The sequence below is a fragment of the Lissotriton helveticus genome, chromosome 6, assembly GCF_964261635.1.
Source record: "Lissotriton helveticus chromosome 6, aLisHel1.1, whole genome shotgun sequence".
NCBI lineage: Eukaryota > Metazoa > Chordata > Amphibia > Caudata > Salamandridae > Lissotriton > Lissotriton helveticus.
This window is the reverse complement of record NC_136067.1, coordinates 6,521,628-6,538,696: the sequence shown is the minus strand read 5'-3', so window position 1 is coordinate 6,538,696 and position 17,069 is coordinate 6,521,628.

Sequence of the window (17,069 nt, the reverse complement as noted above, 5' to 3'; positions counted from 1 at the left end):
ACCCCATGTACACCCTGTGGAGACCCCATGTACCCCCTGTGGAGACCCCATGTACCCCCTCTGGAGAGACCCCATGTACCCCCTGTGGAGACCCCATGTACCCCCTCTGGAGAGACCCCATGTACCCCCTGTGGAGACCCCATGTACCCCCTGTGGAGACCCCATGTACCCCCTGTGGAGACCCCATGTACCCCCTGTGGAGAGACCCCATGTACCCCCTGTGGAGAGACCCATGTACCCCCTGTGGAGACCCCATGTACCCCCTGTGGAGAGACCCCATGTACCCCCTGTGGAGAGACCCCATGTACCCCTGTGGAGACCCCATGTACCCCCTGTGGAGACCCCATGTACCCCCTGTGGAGACCCCATGTACCCCTGTGGAGACCCCATGTACCCCCTGTGGAGACCCCATGTACCCCCTGTGGAGACCCCCTGCACCCCCTGTGGAGACCCCATGTACCCCCTGTGGAGACCCCATGTACCCCCTGAGGAGAGACCCCATGTACCCCATGTGGAGAGACCCCATGTACCCCTGTGGAGACCCCATGTACCCCCTGTGGAGACCCCATGTACCCCCTGTGGAGACCCCATGTACCCCCTGTGGAGACCCCATGTACCCCCTCTGGAGAGACCCCATGTACCCCCTGTGGAGACACCCCATGTACCCCCTGTGGAGAGACCCCATGTACCCCCTGTGGAGACCCCATGTACCCCCTGTGGAGAGACCCCATGTACCCCCTGTGGAGAGACCCATGTACCCCTGTGGAGACCCCATGTACCCCCTGTGGAGACCCCATGTACCCCTGTGGAGACCCCATGTACCCCCTGTGGAGACCCCATGTACCCCCTGTGGAGACCCCATGTACCCCCTGTGGAGACCCCATGTACCCCCTCTGGAGAGACCCCATGTACCCCCTGTGGAGACCCCATGTACCCCCTGTGGAGACCCCATGTACCCCCTGTGGAGAGACCCCATGTACCCCCTGTGGAGACCCCATGTACCCCCTCTGGAGACCCCATGTACACCCTGTGGAGACCCCATGTACCCCCTGTGGAGAGACCCCATGTACCCCCTGTGGGGACCCCATGTACCCCCTCTGGAGAGACCCCATGTACCCCCTGTGGAGACCCCATGTACCCCCTGTGGAGACCCCATGTACCCCCTGTGGAGAGACCCCAAGTACCCCCTGTGGAGACCCCATGTACCCCCTGTGGAGATCCCATGTACCCCCTCTGGAGAGACCCCATGTACCCCCTGTGGAGACCCCATGTACCCCCTCTGGAGAGACCCCATGTACCCCCTGTGGAGACCCCATGTACCCCCTGTGGAGACCCCATGTACCCCCTGTGGAGACCCCATGTACCCCCCGTGGAGACCCCATGTACCCCCTGTGGAGACCCCATGTACCCCCTGTGGAGACCCCATGTACCCCCTGTGGAGACCCCATGTACCCCCTGTGGAGAGACCCCATGTACCCCCTGTGGAGAGACCCCATGTACCCCCTGTGGAGAGACCCCATGTACCCCTGTGGAGACCCCATGTACCCCCTCTGGAGAGACCCCATGTACCCCCTGTGGAGACCCCATGTACCCCCTGTGGAGACCCCATGTACCCCCTGTGGAGAGACCCCATGTACCCCCCTGTGGAGAGACCCCATGTACCCCCTGTGGAGAGACCCCATGTACCCCCTGTGGAGACCCCATGTACCCCCTGTGGAGAGACCCCATGTACCCCCTCTGGAGAGACCCCATGTACCCCTGTGGAGACCCCATGTACCCCCTGTGGAGACCCCATGTACCCCCTGTGGAGACCCCATGTACCCCCTGTGGAGACCCCCTGTACCCCCTGTGGAGACCCCATGTACCCCCTGTGAAGACCCCATGTACCCCCTGAGGAGAGACCCCATGTACCCCCTGTGGAGTGAGGAAAAGTAGAAAATGACTCACTCTCCCCACCAGGGATCTATCCAGCAGTTTGCATAATAAAGCAGCAAAGGAATTGACAGGCAATCTGTAAAATTAAAAGACATCTTTATTATAATTAATTATGAGGCTTCGTCGTCCAACCGTAGTTCTACAGCTGAAAGAGGGAGCCTCCCTGAGCTTTCTCAGGCAGGCCTTTTATACAAAAAGTTTGCCCCTAGGCTCACATTCTTGCTGTGACACACATCATTGTAGGTCGCTCCCATGGTACCATAACAAAGCAGGCTATAATTATGAATTCCATTCTACTTGCCCAAACTGACCAACCCATCTTCCATCATGAACATATGTCAAACTTCACATATTTTCCTGTGCAGGCCGGAGAAGCTCACAATAGAACTGGTTTCCTCCCCATCATATAAACAGTCACCTCCCCATTGTAAAAGCCCAGAAGCAGAGAAACAGAGCCAGGTGTGGAAGATAGAAATGTAGGATAAGGGGTGCTTATGGACCATAAACAGGCATGGCTACTGTATTCGGCCTTCTTATCTTGCTCAGGCCAATGTACACAACAAGTTGCTCAGATCTTTAATATAGATTGACTAGAGGGCATGGACTGGTTTGGTGAGGCCAACATCACGTAGGCAGATTCAGCCTGTTCAGGTCAAATGGGAGTCAGGGAGAACTCAAGCTAAGGGGTACGTGTCCTTTCATACTTGCTCTACCAGAATCATTGGCTCATGTATATGCCTATGTAAAGGGCAACACCTAAAATGGACGCTGTTCACAACATGGGTGCCTGTGGGCTCAGAATGAATTTGCCAATAACTCCTGCATGCATCATTGTATTGTGATGAAAATACACACACATATAAAACTTGCCATTTTCGTTTCTCTGATATCAAAATCATAGCAGAATAATGATATTTTAAACACAGGTTCAGATTTCAAAGAACCTCAGACGCCCCTTTTGCCCTTACATAGGCAATAACCTATACTCACGCTAGTCTGGGTCCAGATCTATATTTTATAAAAATCCTCAAGATGTTACTGAAGCATAATCCTATTACCTAGCATCTTTCTCGGGACAGGTCTCCCTACACACGTAGTAGAACAAAGGCCATATATGGCAGGACAAAAATAGGGAGTGCCTCTATCTGTAGTATGTGGTACAAGGCCACATACCCAACAATAAGTGATGTCCAACTACTAACTGGTGTTGATGAAAACGATACAAAAGGAATTATCAGTAAACTCTGATCTCCTAACTATCCGTGTTCGGGAAACATCTGGAAAGATGCAAAGAAGTAGAAGAAAGACATAGGTGTGGGAGGTGGGTGCAGATGTGAATTGAGCAGAGAAAAAAAAAAATACAATCCTACCCATAAAAGACAACGCCATGTTTAAAACACACTAGAAAACACGTCATTAGGAACATATAAACAAAGCAGTGACCGCTATTACAAATGAATCATAATTTTCCACAACCCTAAGCAAACGTAAATCCTAAAATTATCTAGTACATTTTAGGTATTCTTATGCATTTCTGTAATTCATCATATGTTCAAGTGAAACAGTGGTGACTCTCATTAATGCTCTGAGGTGAAAAGGGGGTACTCTTTCACAGAAAATGGACGTTATTCTGCTTCAACTCAAGGGAATAGTACTTTAAAATAATGCTAGCAAAGCTGCAAAAATTAGTTTCCAAACTCCAATTCTAGACAAGCTCACAGAAAATACCCAGAGTCCGTCAAAGCCTCTACTGGTAGGCTTCTATTGTCCATCAAATCCGCTTCCAGTGTCTTCTTCGCGTTGGGCCTCTCCATTCAGGCTCTTCATGACTCAGTATCCTGTTGGAGTGCCCTCTTGGCAAACACTCATAGCTCAATTACAAAGTCTCAATGTCTCAAGGCAGTGCACCAGTGTCTCTTCTTCGTGGCAGATACTACAGATGATGCGCCCTTCATTGATCAAGGGCACAAAGCATTTCATGCAGATCCAAGCACTACTGAAAAACAAGCCAGCAAGATCAGCAGCACTTTCAGACTCCAACACTCATTATTTAGTGTCAGAGGACGCTCAAGCTGCTCTCTCACGGGCACCAGAATGTAGTGCCTTTTTCCAAACTCATATTCTCAGGTGCACTGCCTTTCCGCTGGAGCAAAGAAAAAGAGGTGTGTGTGGGGAAAGGCCAAAAACTCAGGCCAAGGGGGGTCAGGGGACCGCGCGCTGTCAGAGGTTCAAGCACATGACAGTTTGAACAAGTTGAACAAAGTAGATGACAGTTCTGCCATCAGAAGCAGGGATCCTCCGCATCTTTGCACTGAACTTCTGAGGCAAAACAGAAAATCAGCTCCTTTTTTTTCTCTTTTTACAACGCCTTCTGATGAAACAAATGGCTTGCTTAGGAGGTACCACTGAAGGCACGCTGATGATCGCTGTCCATGCTGATGACCGCTGCCCATGCTGCTGATTGCTGTTCACGCTGCTGATTGCTGTCACGCTGCTGATTGCTGTCAGGAATTGCAAGGCCAAGAAGTCTGTAGTCGTCTGCCATGTTTACTGATGGGGACCAGACTTTTTCTTGATCACCGGTCTGCAGGGTAACATTCTTCCTTTTTGACTCTGGAAGATTCCCGCAGAACCTAGTGATATAGGAAGTGTAACACAATTGTTAGTTTCCTTCAAGTCAGATATAAAAACAGTTCATGGGTTGGCTTTTTTGGCAAGAGGACTGCAAGCAAGTGGCCTGTAATCTGCAAAGGAGTGGCAATACGTCATGGGAACCTAAATGGATGCCCTCACACAGTGGCATTATCTAATGGGATACATTATTTAATGGGGTAAATACATATTCTCCTTAATGATGAAGCCTAGGTGTTCCTAAACTCCTTATCTAGAACATCTCAAATAGAGAAATGACATAATGCACATTATCAAGGACATGAAGAAAAGTCCCGTTTTAAAACAATGTGCATCAGGTGCGCTATGTAATACAAAGGCTACTGATCAACTGTGCAGTCAAAAGGACAAGAACTAGAGATTCCTGGTATCTGCATGATTAGAACACATCTAATTAAAAAAATTTGAGGCAGCAGAAACAAAACTGGGGGTATCTCCTATTGAGATGGAAAACTTGTATTGGGTCAATCAACCAGGCTATCACTATCCTGACAGTCAGACTGAAAAGACATTTGAAGTAGGCCTAAAGAAAATTCTTGAGAACCAGTCTGGTCACACAAAAGGGGATAGTATGTAGCATAAGGGGGGTTCCTAATACATCACTGCAGTCTAGAAGTGTGAACATGAACAATACACCCATAATAATAAATGGGCTGACTGGTGAAAGGAAGATGGAGAAGGGAAAATGGACGTAGAACACAACTAAAATCTTCAATAACTAAACATGATGCAACATTGGTCAGGTAAGAAGCAAAAAGAAAAATCTATAGGAAGGACAAGAGTTTGCTTGGGTGGCCTAAGGCGTGTGACGCAGCACCAAGAGCACAGGGATACATGAAAGACCAATGTTACAGAAATTTAACTCTACCGCTGACAATCTATACCCTACACGGTAATTCCAACTAATGTTCAGTTGTCTCTTCAGGGAAAGAGAAAAAAAATGAATCCATAGGCTAATCAAAAAAAATGCGATCAAAAAATGCGATATCGAAATTAGGCCACCTTTAGTCACGGATCTATAATTCCATCCTTAGGCCCAATCAAGGATACATAAATGCAGAGCTGCCTGTCCTTAAGGAAAAAGGGCAGTTAAGTGACTAACAACGGATGGCACACTTTGATCCAGTATATCATTTTAGTTTTCTTAAATATCATTACAGCCAAATTTAGGCATGCACTAGAAAAACTGCTGCCTTACTCGCTCACAGTATGAGGTCCATATCTGTGAAATTTATCTTAATACAATATTCATCCAATTTATTGTGAAATAACACATATCGTCATATGTGTTCCTTCACAGCACAGGGGATAAAAAAATACACATATCAAGCCATCTCAAGCCATAAGATATACTTGCTGTATATCAAGCACAAGGAAAAAAACAGCCCAGACAAACAAACAGCATATATGAATAAACGGTCATGCATAATACCATGGCACATGTACTGTATACTATAAACCTGCAGCCCAATCTCAATTGTCAAGTCTAAAATCCTATACCCTACTTTTGACAGCAGGGCATCAGGTAATTGATACTCTGCTGTAAAAATATTATGTCGCTGTGTCAAATAACGCGTTTCAGTGGACCAAATGTATAAATGAAACATAAACACACATTTTTTTTTTTTAAAGAAATTACGCAAAAAAACAGTTCTCTTCAACCAGCCAACTCACGTGTCCTGTGAATTAATCCATGAATTATCTATTGGAAGAAGCAGAAAAGATACACAACACACACATTTCTCATAATACAACATCAATTATAACCCTTTTTATCAGACTAAAAAACATGACACAATGTGACATACAAAAAACTTTTCATTATTTACCTGTAACTTTTTGTCCATGTACCTTGCAAAAACGCCCATTCTCACTCAGGCCTAAGGCCTTTAAGTTGCAGAATTTTGGGGAAGGGCTTCTACTTATTGCCTATCTAAAACTCAATGTAACACTTCGTTTTTCTTTTTGTCAAATAAACTTAACTAAAAAAATCATTAGTTCCTAGCATGGAGACACACATATACCAGTTCTACAGATCATTTAGCAGAATGTTTGATATTTTTTTTTAAAGAAATCACTTTTGCATTTGCCTTTTCTAAATCATGTTCCCTCATTTTACACAGTGCTTAATTTGTAAGACATGAAGTGCAGGTGCTACAATTTTGCATGAGGAATACCTTTCCTATTTGTTTATTATCTCAGATGTGCGCTTTTAACGCAGATGTAATGTGAATGCGGCAAATGAGAACAAACCAGCCTGCAATGAATGAAGGTTACAGATTTAAATCATATACAATCAACTACATCTCATATAAAGCGCTTGTGTGCAGCATTTTGAAAGCAACTGGGAGCTATGCAAACCACGTGTGGGCTCTAGAATCCTTCAGGGTACTGACAAATGAGGCTGCAGTTTTTCAAATTAAATAGTGTTCCTTTTATTATTATTAGCGGGATGCAATGCTGTGTCAGCCCTGCCGTATTTCTAATTTGAGATAAATGTGTTGATGACATAATTTACCGAACAACAAGCGTTTTGTGGGAACATGCTGGAGCTATTATTTATTCTTTGGCTAAAATGCAATCATCATTTGCTGTACATGTGCCCTGCATCCTCTGCTCATTTTAGTTCAAAAACAGAAACCCCATCCCAGCTAATGTCAAATTTGTAACGCTTTAAGAAGACACTTTTAAATTATGAACATGAGCAGGAATTAAATTTATCGGAGCAAGTCAGGCTATTCAAGTGACCTCAGGTCAGGACCGTGGCAGGGGCAGGGATTCAAATACAAAGAGGCAGCTGAAGTTAGCATCAGATGCATGTTTAACCGTGTCATGCTGCATTCCACAGGCGAGGCCCTAATTAAAAGGTCACAAATGTCAACAAGACAGCCTTACAAGATAACATCTCGGCCGCTACTGCTGGAACACGTTATACAGGTTCTGCCAGTCCCCTGCTCGTGGTAACTGAAGCTGACAAAGCCAGTAGGTTTAACCACTTCCACATAACCTGCAATATTTCACTATATTTAAAACAATTTCTATGACACATTGACTCACTGAATCATAAGAAGGCACAACCTGCAAACATATATTATGACCTAAATGTATGCATTTTACTGAAGTGACGCTTTAAAAGGGGCCCTGTAACCATTCAAAACAGTCTATTTATCTGAAAATCGACTTTTGCATTCTGGATACTAAGAAATAAATATCATACAATTTTTTTGCATAATGGGTATTACTAGAATGTCTAATATCAAATTTAGGAGTCATACATTTGAAAATAATTATTTATACCTTATAGAAATGAGCTTGTTTGCGCCTAGGGTAAGGGAAATTGCGCACAGAAGTGTTTGGTCATTTTCGTGGTACAACATAACTTAAATCAAACATTTTAATGCTAGGGGGTCATAGTATGAGTGTTAAGCTTCACAAATATTAAAAAACGATTTTTGTAGCACTTGTTTTTAATTATTATTTTTCATAATTAATAATTTTTTCCTCCTAATGAAGCCTAATTATTGCTATTTGTGACTGTTCTACATGTAAAACGCTCACTATATCCCTAGCCTATTATTTAGATACATATTAACACACAAGCTTAGGCGCAGCTGCCTAACTGGGAATGCGTGAGATTACTGCGCCATATTTATTTAAAAAGGACTGTTTGCAAAATTCCACCACCCGTGTTTAACTAAAGAGGTGCTGGCTGAATGAACATTCTTATTAGATATACTGCAGCTGAAAAGACTTGGCTGTGAACATCCAACACCGTGCGTCTAAAGAACAGGCAATTTCGTTTTTTCATTTTTTTTCTTTGGAGCCTTATTTACATCTATTGAACGTGACCCATACACATACATACATTGAGCTCATTCCAGACACAAAACAGAAGGGGGGTCAAACATTCAGGATACACAAAACAGCGTGCTCTAACCATTTCTTGTAAATAGCGCCGTCGCAATTTACAACAAAACCCACAAACAACATAGACATTTAAACACACATTTTAACCCATAGGTCAACACTTAGGACAGAAACAAGGAACAGCCTACAGACTGTGCTCAAAAATAACCTGCCAATATTAGTTGTAAACCATATTTACAACAAAAACTTATTTTTTCCTATTTTTTTCGTTTTTTTTTTTTTTTTAAATTCTTCAACAGATTTCCAGAAGGCTGCAAAAGGGACAGCCTCACAGACCTTTAGAGAGAGCTCATAAATTGGAGTTCCAACCGGAGGTATCAGACGCGAATCCTCCAACCGGGAATCCTTTGTTGCAACCTAGTCAATACTAATACAAAACAAAATACCGCGACCAGGCATCTGCGCTCACTAGTCGGGTTTCAGACTTCATGGGGCTATCTCCAACGATATACACGCAAATGTACGTGACCCACGGTTTTTGAATACTGCAGTGTTCAAATAATACTAAGGAACCAATACTGAGGAAGATTATCCAACTAAAGCAACCTGCGATAATCTGAACCACAGCAACCAAAGGCCTACCAAATTAACCAAATGTACCGGTACCCGAACTGAACTGAACTGAACCGAATGATTATCGTAACCAGATAATCTTACAAAACCGAACTGAACCGAGAATCTTACGAAGGACTGCGTCACATTTCTGCGACCAATAAATAACTAAGGACTCAGAACCAAAAAGGAGTGGGAGCGACCCACTTATTCTTCAATTAAAGCAGATGGAGAAAATATCTCTTCATTAACTGCCTATACAAATTGCAATTTGCATATACACAAATATTTGTCCAAATTATAACTGTCAATTCCCCACTGCACTAACAGTCTGTTAAAAAAAAAACTTACAGCAAAAAAAATGAGTTCCTTAGTCAGGAGTGGCAACTTCAGGAGAGTTTTAAGTCAGAAAAATCAAAAAAACATACTGGGCCGCAGAGACAAATAATCCCCCAGAAAACCCTGTGCCCAGAGTACCTCTTTTCGGTAGAATTCTGTCTTGTCTTCCCCAGCAGTTTTTCCATCCGTTGACAAAACACTACTGAAGATAACCACTCCATTATAAGGCCCACAGTTGGATGCGCCATTTGAGGAAAAGTAGAAAATGACTCACTCTCCCCACCAGGGATCTATCCAGCAGTTTGCATAATAAAGCAGCAAAGGAATTGACAGGCAATCTGTAAAATTAAAAGACATCTTTATTATAATTAATTATGAGGCTTCGTCGTCCAACCGTAGTTCTACAGCTGAAAGAGGGAGCCTGCCTGAGCTTTCTCAGGCAGGCCTTTTATACAAAAAGTTTGCCCCTAGGCTCACATTCTTGCTGTGACACACATCATTGTAGGTCGCTCCCATGGTACCATAACAAAGCAGGCTATAATTATGAATTCCATTCTACTTGCCCAAACTGACCAACCCATCTTCCATCATGAACATATGTCAAACTTCACATATTTTCCTGTGCAGGCCGGAGAAGCTCACAATAGAACTGGTTTCCTCCCCATCATATAAACAGTCACCTCCCCATTGTAAAAGCCCAGAAGCAGAGAAACAGAGCCAGGTGTGGAAGATAGAAATGTAGGATAAGGGGTGCTTATGGACCATAAACAGGCATGGCTACTGTATTCGGCCTTCTTATCTTGCTCAGGCCAATGTACACAACAAGTTGCTCAGATCTTTAATATAGATTGACTAGAGGGCATGGACTGGTTTGGTGAGGCCAACATCACGTAGGCAGATTCAGCCTGTTCAGGTCAAATGGGAATCAGGAAGAACTCAAGCTAAGGGGTACGTGTCCTTTCATACTTGCTCTACCAGAATCATTGGCTCATGTATATGCCTATGTAAAGGGCAACACCTAAAATGGACGCTGTTCACAACATGGGTGCCTGTGGGCTCAGAATGAATTTGCCAATAACTCCTGCATGCATCATTGTATTGTGATGAAAATACATACACATATAAAACTTGCCATTTTCGTTTCTCTGATATCAAAATCATAGCAGAATAATGATATTTTAAACACAGGTTCAGATTTCAAAGAACCTCAGGAGACCCCATGTACCCCCTGTGGAGAGACCCCATGTACCCCCTCTGGAGAGACCCCATGTACCCCCTGGAGAGACCCCATGTAACCCCTGGAGAGACCCCATGTACCCCCTGTGGAGACCCCATGTAACCCCTGGACAGACCCCATGTACCCCCTGTGGAGACCCCATGTACCCCCTGGAGAGACCCCATGTACCCCCTGTGGAGAGACCCCATGTACCCCCTGTGGAGACCCCATGTACCCCCTGTGGAGACCCCATGTACCCCCTGGAGACCCCATGTACCCCCTGTGGAGACCCCATGTACCCCCTGTGGAGAGACCCCATGTACCCTCTGTGGAGACCCCATGTACCCCCTGTGGAGACCCCATGTACCCCCTGTGGAGAGACCCCATGTACCCCCTGTGGAGAGACCCCATGTACCCCCTGTGGAGACCCCATGTACCCCCTGTGGAGAGACCCCATGTACCCCCTGTGGAGAGACCCATGTACCCCCTGTGGAGAGACCCCATGTACCCCCTGTGGAGAGACCCCATGTACCCCCTGTGGAGACCCCATGTACCCCCTGTGGTGACCCCATGTACCCCCTGTGGAGACCCCATGTACCCCCTCTGGAGAGACCCCATGTACCCCCTCTGGAGACCCCATGTACCCCCTCTGGAGAGACCCCATGTACCCCCTCTGGAGAGACCCCATGTACCCCCTGTGGAGACACCCCATGTACCCCCTGTGGAGACCCCATGTACCCCCTGTGGAGAGACCCCATGTACCCCCTGTGGAGACCCCATGTACCCCCTGTGGAGAGACCCCATGTACCCCTGTGGAGACCCCATGTACCCCCTGTGGAGACCCCATGTACCCCCTGTGGAGACCCCATGTACCCCCTGTGGAGAGACCCCATGTACCCCCTGTGGAGACCCCATGTACCCCCTGTGGAGACTCCATGTACCCCCTGTGGAGAGACCCCATGTACCCCCTGTGGAGACCCCATGAACCCCTGTGGAGACCCCATGTACCCCCTGTGGAGACCCCATGTACCCCCTGTGGAGAGACCCCATGTACCCCCCTGTGGAGAGACCCATGTACCCCCTGTGGAGACCCCATGTACCCCCTGTTGAGAGACCCCATGTACCCCCTGTGGAGAGACCCCATGTACCCCTGTGGAGACCCCATGTACCCCCTGTGGAGACCCCATGTACCCCCTGTGGAGAGACCCCATGTACCCCCTGTGGAGACCCCATGTACCCCCTGTGGAGACCCCATGTACCCCCTGTGGAGACCCCATGTACCCCCTGTGGAGAGACCCCATGTACCCCCCTGTGGAGAGACCCCATGTACCCCCTGTGGAGAGACCCCATGTACCCCCCTGTGGAGACCCCATGTACCCCCCTGTGGAGTCCCCATGTACCCCCTGTGGAGACCCCATGTACCCCCTGTGGAGACCCCATGTACCCCCTGTGGAGACCCCATGTACCCCCTGTGGAGAGACCCCATGTACCCCCTGTGGAGAGACCCCATGTACCCCTGTGGAGACCCCATGTACCCCCTCTGGAGAGACCCCATGTACCCCCTGTGGAGACCCCATGTACCCCCTGTGGAGACCCCATGTACCCCCTGTGGAGAGACCCCATGTACCCCCCTGTGGAGAGACCCCATGTACCCCCTGTGGAGAGACCCCATGTACCCCCTGTGGAGACCCCATGTACCCCCTGTGGAGAGACCCCATGTACCCCCTGTGGAGAGACCCCATGTACCCCTGTGGAGACCCCATGTACCCCCTGTGGAGACCCCATGTACCCCCTGTGGAGACCCCATGTACCCCCTCTGGAGAGACCCCATGTACCCCCTGTGGAGACCCCATGTACCCCCTGTGGAGACCCCATGTACCCCCTGTGGAGAGACCCATGTAACCCCTGGAGAGACCCCATGTACCCCCTGTGGAGACCCCATGTACCCCCTGTGGAGACCCCATGTACCCCCTGTGGAGAGACCCCATGTACCACCCTGTGGAGAGACCCCATGTACCCCCTGTGGAGAGACCCCATGTACCCCCTGTGGAGACCCCATGTACCCCCTGTGGAGAGACCCCATGTACCCCCTGTGGAGAGACCCATGTACCCCTGTGGAGACCCCATGTACCCCCTGTGGAGACCCCATGTACCCCTGTGGAGACCCCATGTACCCCCTGTGGAGACCCCATGTACCCCCTGTGGAGACCCCATGTACCCCCTGTGGAGAGACCCCATGTACCCCCTGTGGAGACCCCATGTACCCCCTGTGGAGACCCCATGTACCCCCTGTGGAGAGACCCCATGTACCCCCTGTGGAGACCCCATGTACCCCCTGTGGAGACCCCATGTACCCCCTCTGGAGACCCCATGTACCCCTGTGGAGACCCCATGTACCCCCTGTGGAGACCCCATGTACCCCCTGTGGAGACCCCCTGTACCCCCTGTGGAGACCCCATGTGCCCCCTGTGGAGACCCCATGTACCCCCTGAGGAGAGACCCCATGTACCCCGTGTGGAGAGACCCCATGTACCCCTGTGGAGACCCCATGTACCCCCTGTGGAGACCCCATGTACCCCCTGTGGAGACCCCATGTACCCCCTGTGGAGACCCCATGTACCCCCTCTGGAGAGACCCCATGTACCCCCTGTGGAGACACCCCATGTACCCCCTGTGGAGAGACCCATGTACCCCCTGTGGAGACCCCATGTACCCCCTGTGGAGAGACCCCATGTACCCCCTGTGGAGAGACTCCATGTACCCCTGTGGAGACCCCATGTACCCCCTGTGGAGACCCCATGTACCCCCTGTGGAGACCCCATGTACCCCTGTGGAGACCCCATGTACCCCCTGTGGAGACCCCATGTACCCCCTGTGGAGACCCCATGTACCCCCTCTGGAGAGACCCCATGTACCCCCTGTGGAGACCCCATGTACCCCCTGTGGAGACCCCATGTACCCCCTGTGGAGAGACCCCATGTACCCCCTGTGGAGACCCCATGTACCCCCTCTGGAGACCCCATGTACCCCCTGTGGAGACCCCATGTACCCCCTGTGGAGAGACCCCATGTACCCCCTGTGGGGACCCCATGTACCCCCTCTGGAGAGACCCCATGTACCCCCTGTGGAGACCCCATGTACCCCCTGTGGAGAGACCCCAAGTACCCCCTGTGGAGACCCCATGTACCCCCTGTGGAGACCCCATGTACCCCCTCTGGAGAGACCCCATGTACCCCCTGTGGAGACCCCATGTACCCCCTCTGGAGAGACCCCATGTACCCCCTGTGGAGACCCCATGTACCCCCTGTGGAGAGACCCCATGTACCCCCCTGTGGAGAGACCCCATGTACCCCCTGTGGAGAGACCCCATGTACCCCTGTGGAGACCCCATGTACCCCCTCTGGAGAGACCCCATGTACCCCCTGTGGAGACCCCATGTACCCCCTGTGGAGACCCCATGTACCCCCTGTGGAGAGACCCCATGTACCCCCCTGTGGAGAGACCCCATGTACCCCCTGTGGAGAGACCCCATGTACCCCCTGTGAAGACCCCATGTACCCCCTGTGGAGAGACCCCATGTACCCCCTGTGGAGAGACCCATGTACCCCTGTGGAGACCCCATGTACCCCCTGTGGAGACCCCATGTACCCCCTGTGGAGACCCCCTGTACCCCCTGTGGAGACCCCATGTACCCCCTGTGGAGACCCCATGTACCCCCTGAGGAGAGACCCCATGTACCCCCTGTGGAGACCCCATGTACCCCCTGTGGAGAGAACCCATGTACCCCCTCTGGAGAGACCCCATGTACCCCCTGGAGAGACCCCATGTAACCCCTGGAGAGACCCCATGTACCCCCTGTGGAGACCCCATGTAACCCCTGGAGAGACCCCATGTACCCCCTGTGGAGACCCCATGTACCCCCTGGAGAGACCCCATGTACCCCCTGTGGAGAGACCCCATGTACCCCCTGTGGAGACCCCATGTACCCCCTGTGGAGACCCCATGTACCCCCTGGAGACCCCATGTACCCCCTGTGGAGACCCCATGTACCCCCTGTGGAGACCCCATGTACCCCCTGTGGAGACCCCATGTACCCCCTCTGGAGAGACCCCATGTACCCTCTGTGGAGACCCCATGTACCCCCTGTGGAGACCCCATGTACCCCCTGTGGAGAGACCCCATGTACCCCCTGTGGAGAGACCCCATGTACCCCCTGTGGAGACCCCATGTACCCCCTGTGGAGAGACCCCATGTACCCCCTGTGGAGAGACCCCATGTACCCCCTGTGGAGAGACCCCATGTACCCCCTGTGGAGACCCCATGTACCCCCTGTGGTGACCCCATGTACCCCCTGTGGAGACCCCATGTACCCCCTCTGGAGAGACCCCATGTACCCCCTCTGGAGACCCCATGTACCCCCTCTGGAGAGACCCCATGTACCCCCTCTGGAGAGACCCCATGTACCCCCTGTGGAGACACCCCATGTACCCCCTGTGGAGACCCCATGTACCCCCTGTGGAGAGACCCCATGTACCCCCTGTGGAGACCCCATGTACCCCCTGTGGAGACCCCATGTACCCCCTCTGGAGAGACCCCATGTACCCCCTGTGGAGACCCCATGTACCCCCTCTGGAGAGACCCCATGTACCCCCTATGGAGACCCCATGTACCCCCTGTGGAGACCCCATGTACCCCCCGTGGAGACCCCATGTACCCCCTGTGGAGACCCCATGTACCCCCTGTGGAGACCCCATGTACCCCCTGTGGAGACCCCATGTACCCCCTGTGGAGACCCCATGTACCCCCTGTGGAGAGACCCCATGTACCCCCTGTGGAGAGACCCCATGTACCCCCTGTGGAGAGACCCCATGTACCCCTGTGGAGACGCCATGTACCCCCTCTGGAGAGACCCCATGTACCCCCTGTGGAGACCCCATGTACCCCCTGTGGAGACCCCATGTACCCCCTGTGGAGAGACCCCATGTACCCCCCTGTGGAGAGACCCCATGTACCCCCTGTGGAGAGACCCCATGTACCCCCTGTGGAGACCCCATGTACCCCCTGTGGAGAGACCCCATGTACCCCCTGTGGAGAGACCCCATGTACCCCTGTGGAGACCCCATGTACCCCCTGTGGAGACCCCATGTACCCCCTGTGGAGACCCCATGTACCCCCTCTGGAGAGACCCCATGTACCCCCTGTGGAGACACCCCATGTACCCCCTGTGGAGAGACCCCATGTACCCCCTGTGGAGACCCCATGTACCCCCTGTGGAGAGACCCCATGTACCCCCTGTGGAGAGACCCCATGTACCCCTGTGGAGACCCCATGTACCCCCTGTGGAGACCCCATGTACCCCGTGTGGAGACCCCATGTACCCCCTGTGGAGACCCCATGTACCCCCTGTGGAGACCCCATGTACCCCCTGTGGAGACCCCATGTACCCCCTCTGGAGAGACCCCATGTACCCCCTGTGGAGACCCCATGTACCCCCTGTGGAGAGACCCCATGTACCCCCTGTGGAGACCCCATGTACCCCCTCTGGATACCCCATGTACCCCCTGTGGAGACCCCATGTACCCCCTGTGGAGAGACCCCATGTACCCCCTGTGGGGACCCCTTGTACCCCCTCTGGAGAGACCCCATGTACCCCCTGTGGAGACCCCATGTACCCCCTGTGGAGACCCCATGTACCCCCTGTGGAGAGACCCCATGTACCCCCTGTGGAGACCCCATGTACCCCCTGTGGAGACCCCATGTACCCCCTCTGGAGAGACCCCATGTACCCCCTGTGGAGACCCCATGTACCCCCTCTGGAGAGACCCCATGTACCCCCTGTGGAGACCCCATGTACCCCCTGTGGAGACCCCATGTACCCCCTGTGGAGACCCCATGTACCCCCCGTGGAGACCCCATGTACCCCCTGTGGAGACCCCATGTACCCCCTGTGGAGACCCCATGTACCGCCTGTGGAGACCCCATGTACCCCCTGTGGAGACCCCATGTACCCCCTGTGGAGAGACCCCATGTACCCCCTGTAGAGAGACCTCATGTACCCCCTGTGGAGAGACCCCATGTACCCCTGTGGAGACCCCATGTACCCCCTCTGGAGAGACCCCATGTACCCCCTGTGGAGACCCCATGTACCCCCTGTGGAGACCCCATGTACCCCCTGTGGAGAGACCCCATGTACCCCCCTGTGGAGAGACCCCATGTACCCCCTGTGGAGAGACCCCATGTACCCCCTGTGGAGACCCCATGTACCCCCTGTGGAGAGACCCCATGTACCTCCTGTGGAGAGACCCCATGTACCCCTGTGGAGACCCCATGTACCCCCTGTGGAGACCCCCTGTACCCCCTGTGGAGACCCCATGTACCCCCTGTGGAGAGACCCCATGTACCCCCTCTGGAGAGACCCCATGTACCCCCT